The 6023-nt window shown below is 55.2% G+C and overlaps 1 protein-coding gene across 7 annotated transcripts in view; it reads left to right on the top strand.

Annotated features, from left to right (window-relative positions):
* The first annotated feature begins 2897 nt into the window (after nt 1-2897).
* Nucleotides 2898-6023, top strand: part of RAPH1 (Ras association (RalGDS/AF-6) and pleckstrin homology domains 1) — a 78156-nt gene continuing 75030 nt past the window's right edge. For 6 of the 7 annotated variants that reach the window (XM_084893170.1, XM_084893169.1, XM_084893167.1 and 3 more), the window contains exon 1: nt 3071-3428. The gene's annotated coding sequence lies outside the window, so the exon portion shown is untranslated. Of the gene's footprint in view, nt 2963-3070; nt 3429-6023 lie in introns of those variants that run through there. The other variant, XM_084893168.1, reaches the window with a different exon arrangement.

Raw genomic sequence — 6023 nt, 5'->3', positions numbered from 1 at the left:
TCATGTTTCAAGAGAATGGACTCCATATTCTTCCCTTTACCCACGAGACCAGTGGTTGGCAAACTCATTAGTCAACAGAGTGGCAAACTGCGGCTCGAGAGCCGCAGTTTGCCGACCACTGCACTAGACCATGTGCTTTTTAACAGCAGAAATGACCTTGGGTGTCTTTCTTGTCTTTGTATCTCTAGGTCTTAGAGCTCAATAAACACTTGTGGAATGGATGCTTTCCTGGTGTGAAGGAAGGAATGAGAACTTGCTTACTTTTCTCCAGGGCTGAAAGTCACTTCCTTTCCTTTTCTAATTAGCTTTGACCAACCTAAGCCCTGGAAGGAGAGAGAGTTGGCTCAGAGCTATCTTAAAAGCACTCAATGGTCTATTTTTTTTAAAAGTATATTTTTATTGATTTCAGAGAGGAAGGGAGAGGGAGAGAGAGATATATCAATGATGAGAAAGAATCATTCATTGATCTGCTGCCTCCTGCACAGCCCCTACTGGAGGGGGTTGGAGAGAAGGTTGGAGCTGTGACCTCCTGGTTTATAGGTTGACTATCAACCACTGAGCAATGCAAGTCAGGCTCAATGGTCTATTTTTAAAGAAGATTTTGAATGAAGTGAATTATCTTTTTTGTTCAGTAGTATCACAACCTACTGAACTATGACAGGAGGGATTTATTAGATTTGACACTCAGATGTGTCTAATCTCAACAAACCTGGTTATAAGGGAAAGAAGGTGAAAGGCTATAGACAGATTTGTGTAAGTTATCACTTATCAAAATATTTTCATTTATTAATTTAAAAGATACTCATTGTGGAAGGTATTATGGGAAGATATAAAGATGAATACATAGTTGTATTGTATTTATTGGGGAAGATCATAACTTACTGAAATAATTATAGAGATAATGAATAATGAATTCTCCAAGAAAGGAACAAAGGCTACAGGAATCCGTCATCAATACCATCTTCATTTATAAGATAACACTAGGGACCCAGTGCATGAATTTGTGCAGCTTGAAAAGAACTGTGGGCCTCATGGCTGTGGTGTGCACAGGCGCGGGTCTCAGCTCATCCTCCATGCCTCTGCCCAGCCCCTCCCACTGCAGCCCCTGCTCCCGCTGCCACCACATTGACGATGCTGGGCCTGCTTGTGCGCACAGCACAGAGCAATTGAAGGAGCTGCCAGCAGCAGGTGCGAGTGGGGCCTGCACTGTCAGCAGGTGCTAGCGGTGGCTGCTGCCCTGATCACCCCTCAGGAGCAGGAGGAGGTAGAAAAGCCCTCAGGGGAGATTGGGGCCAGCAGTCACCCCTCACACCTGTTGATGGTGCCAAACAATCGGGACCGGCACCAGGCACCAGCAGTGGTGCAAGAGGCAGCTCCAGTGCCAGCAGCAGGTGCAAGCAGGGCCTTCGCTGGCAGCGGGTGCAAGAGGTGGCTGCCAGCTCCGACGTCCCTCAGGAGGAGACGGAGGTATAGAAGGCCTGATGGGCGATCAGGGCTGGCAGTTACAGTTAGCACCCACTGATGGTGGCCAAGCAGCAGGTGTGAGCAGGGCCAGTGCTGGCAGCAGATGTGAATGCCAAGCGAGACTGTGGTGCATGGGAGCAAAGAATTTTCAGTAACCACCAGAGGCTCATCCAGATGACCGTGACCAGCGCTCTGCCTTGGTCTAGCTCCCCTGCTCATCTGCTCCACCATCCCACCTGCTGCCAACGCCTGCCATGTTCCGAGAGTGCCCCCCCTGGTGGTCAGCGCACATCAGAGCAACTGGTTGTTCCTCCCTTCAATCTATTTGCATATTAGCCTTTTATATAGGATTATTCTGCATAAGAATATTAAAGCACCTACTCAACTTAAAATACAAAAGTGCACGTGATGTCTCAGGTAGATAGCTCAAGTGTGAAATGCAGCTCATGATTGTATTGTGTGGCTCTTAATACCAGTTTGAAGCAGATTGTGTACCAGTTTGGAACAGATTGTGTAGGGAAAAAAAGACCAAAACCACTTGAAAGTCCTCAAGAATAGCAGAGAGAAGGAATGTAATTAGCCAAATCAAGATTTGGATGCAGGACAGAGAAATGAACACCCTCGTTCGCAGAAAAGGAGCCAAGATCTCAGAAATGTACAGTCAATTCTTCATTTGTGACAATTGAAGATACAGGTACTTTCACTTAGCAAGCCGATGGAAAGATGTGAAAAAAAGCAACGAATTCCAGGTCACATCCTGACTTGTCAATTGTTTGAATGCTGTCAACAAACCCTGCTTTGCATGTAGCCAGTCAAAAATGATCTTATTCTTTTTTTCTTCCTTCAATCCACTTTACGAGATCAAAACAAAGATATAAATGAGAACTTAAAAGTCAAGTCTGCCTCAGAATAAGCAGTATCTGGGCAATTCAGAGCTTGGTAATAAGAAAACGTGCCAACACCTTCCTCCTAAGCAATCTCAACAAGGGAAGTGTCAGCTATGAAGAACCTAAGGTAAGCAAATGTCAACATTAAAAAGTCCTTCAAGATCATTGCCATGTCCAATTTTTAAAAATTATACAATACATTTTCCCAATTTTTAAAAGCTTCCCAATATAGTGCACGAACCGTAGAGAGTTGTTGCCCAAAATGAAAGGATTATTTTTTATTTAAAAAAAAAAAAGCCTCAGGTTGCCAGGACAGTGGTCCGTTAGGTGCCTAAGACCACACGTGAGGCGCTGCTGGGGTCCGGGTTCTCCGCACAGGGGGGCGCGCAGGCCGGTCCCGGGATCCGCTCCGGCCCCGGAGTCCCCGGGCCGGACCGGCAGGGGCCGCGGGCCCGCTTCCCGGGAGGGCGCGGGGGCCGCGGGCGGCGCCGGGATTTTCCTTCCTCCCCATTCATTCTGATTCACCGGCTCCGCGGGGCGCTCACCGGGCGCGGAGGGAGGCGGGGCGCGGCGGCCGGCCGGCGGGGCGCGGTCGGGCGCCCGAGGGGAAGGTGAGCGGGCGGGGCGGGCGCTGCCCGGGAGCGCGGACGCGGGCGGGGGGCGGCGCGCGGGAGGGGCGGGCGCGGCCGCCGGCGCCGGAAGTGAGTGAGAGGCGGGGGGCGGGGGCGGCGAGCGGCCGGCGCGCGGTCCGCCTGTGGGCCGCCCGGCCCTCAGCCCCTCCTCCGGCGCCTCGGCCGGACACGGCCGCCCCGTCCGCCGCGCGCTCCCCGCGCGCTCCCGGCCCGCCTCGCGGCCGCCGCCCGCCCGCCCGCCCGTCAGTCAGTCAGTCAGTCAGCCAGCCAGCCAGCCAGCCAGGCACGGGCGCGCGGCGCGGGAGCTGCGGGCGCTCGCGGCGTCTCTCGGGAGGCAGCGCCGCGCCCGGGAGGAGGCGGCGGCGGCGGCGGCGGCGGCGGCTGAGGAGCTGCCAGCCGGGCCGCTGCGGGAGCCGGGCCGGCGGACTGCCGAGCAGCTGTCGCGGTGAGTGCCCGGCTCGCCCTCGGACTGGCGGGGGGACACCGGCGGGCGCGGGGCTGCGAGGTGCGGCCGCTCCCCCGCCTCCATTTTCCCGGCGCCGGCGGCGGGCGCGGGGCGGACGGCCGCGCTGGGGCGGGGTCGCGGCCGGGGCTGCGGGGACCCGGCCCGGCGGGGCGGCCGGCCGGGCGGTGGCGGGGGGCGGTAGGCCGGGCCTGGGCTGCACCCCGCGCCTCCGGGGGTCGCGGCGGAGGGAGACAATGCGCCGGGGCCGCCGGGGAGGGTGCGGTTGGCTCCGCGGAGCGGCGCGGGGAGCTGGCGGCCCGGACCGCGCGCGGGGCGGGGGCGGCGCCCGCCGCTCGCCGGCTGCGGGAGCGGTGTTCCCGCCGGGGCTCCCGGGTCCCGGCGTCCCCGCCTCGGGCGGCGGAGACCGGTGCGGAGACCGGGAAGGCGGGCCCCTCCGGTCCCGGTGCTGAGGAGGCAGCTCTGAGCGCTCCGGGGCTTCTGCGCCCGGCGCGTCTCCCCGGGGCTGCGTTCCCGCCGGAAAGCCCAACCCGCTCCGGGGGCGCGGGGCTGGGCGGGGGCAGGGCAATAGCATGAGGACGCCTCCGCGTTTGGATGGCTTGGAAGACGGGGTTTCCTTAGGCAGACACTGTCTTAGGGGGACCCCGCGGACCTGTGAGCGCGGAGACGGGGCTTGGGAGGAATCGCTGCGGGGGTCCAGGCGTGCCAGCCCGTCCCGTGTGTGTCCTCCTTCCCCTCCGCGGGAGGGACGGTGCGGGGAATTGGAGGTTTTCCCTTAGTCTCCCCCAACACATACACACACACACACACACACACACACACACACACACACACAGCCCGGCGTGAGGTCCGCAGCCCTTCTGCGTGTGGGGAGCCCGCGGGGAGGGCGCAGCCCAGGTAACGGGCTGCCAGGGGTGGGGGCAGTCGGGCTGTGGAACGGGCGGCGCCGCGTCCACGGGGAGGAAGCATTCCGGCGGGTCCTGGGGACATGCCCGCTGCCTCGCTGGGCAGGGAGCCGCCCACAGGACCCGCCGCGGGCGGAGGTGGCAGCGGCCCGGGAAGCCGCGGTGCCGGGCTGCCCACCGCGCGTCCCCCCTCCATCGGGCACCCGGGGTGGGCCACCCGCCCCCCGCCCCCCGCCCCCGAGGGTCGTCAAGGCTCCTGCATTGAGATAACGCGTGCAAAATGCCCAGCAAGGCGCCCCGAGGGTTGGGTTTAACCAATGTTAGTGCCCTTCTTCCCTCGTCTGCCGCTTTTAGGGGTTTTCTTGGGGGAAGGTGGGGAGAAGAAGTGGACGTAGGCAATTGGAATGCAAGGAATTATAGAATAAGATGTTGAAGCAGAGGTGCCAAATAGGGGAGCGAAGAGGGAAGAGCGTAATTCAAGATTGGGAGCCGGTGTGAGGATGGGAGCGGGGGGGGGGGGGGGGGGGGGATATGGATGGAAGTTTGGCATTTAAATGGAACCTTTAAGAATGGGTAGGATTTCAGCTGATGTGGATTTGGACGGGGAGGACCAATCCCAGTAGAGGGGGTGCTATTCTTGAGAAAGATTGGTGGAGGAAGAGCAGGGGGGGGGGGGGGGGGGGGGAGTCAGGGGACAAAACTGAGACTCTCGAAAGCTTTTTAGTTCTTGTTGAGTCTGACCTTCGCAGATTGTCTCTGTTATTTTGCTTTTTGTGTTGTGAATGTCCCAGAAACCAGATCTAGGGTATTCAAGCAAGTACAGAGAGGTGTCTAGCAAAGCTTAACACTTGACTTTTTTGGGGATTAGACATTTTATGCTATTTGGACTGATGTTCTCTTCTATTTGGATTTAATAAAGAATTATTTGTGGATAATTCCTCTCTCTGGTAGAAAAAGCATCAGATTTTTCAGGTTCAAAAGCCTCACTAAGGTTATATATTAAGTAACTGGCTGAAAGGAGTGGAGTAGGGGGCACATACTGGGTGTTTCTCAAACTTTTAATCCATAGCATTTGTTTTCACAAATATTTTAACACTTATTTTCCACAGAGTTGTTTTTAACCTTTGTCTTTGAAGATAATTTAAAAGGCCTGTTCTTTTGGTTTTGCTCCCTTTGGTTCCCACTCGTGCGTAATTACTTACTGGGTTAGTGTGGTGGATGGCTGTCACGCTATTCATAGGTAATTAGACACACATTATAAAGTCTCATGGCTTTGCCTTGGTTCTCAAGTAGTTGAAAGCTAACATGTTAGTCGTGTTAATCCTCCCAAACTCTTATTTTAGGAAAATTAATATTAGTGTAACAGGTATGTGACCTCAGGCAAATTACTTATCAAGGATCTCAATATCTTTACCTATAAAATGAAAAATATGGATTAGATCAGCGATTTAAAACCTTTTTCATTTCATGGCACATTAACTAATTACTAAAATCCCATGGCACCCCAAAAGTATGTATTTTGCCTAACACCCCCCCCCCCCAAAAAAAAAAAAAAGATGTTTGATTCATTCACACTGAAGGGCTACTGTATTGGCTGTTGTCTTCTTTTCTTTTCTTTCTTTTTTTTTTTTTTTTAACAATTTAAGGAAAAAGAGGTCAGTGCCCCTAACTA

This window comes from Pipistrellus hanaki (assembly GCF_964339955.1).
Source record: "Pipistrellus hanaki genome assembly, chromosome: 8".
In the NCBI taxonomy this organism is placed as follows: domain Eukaryota; kingdom Metazoa; phylum Chordata; class Mammalia; order Chiroptera; family Vespertilionidae; genus Pipistrellus; species Pipistrellus hanaki.
Note: the sequence above shows the minus strand (reverse complement) of the source record. Positions and strands in the feature narration are given on the sequence as shown.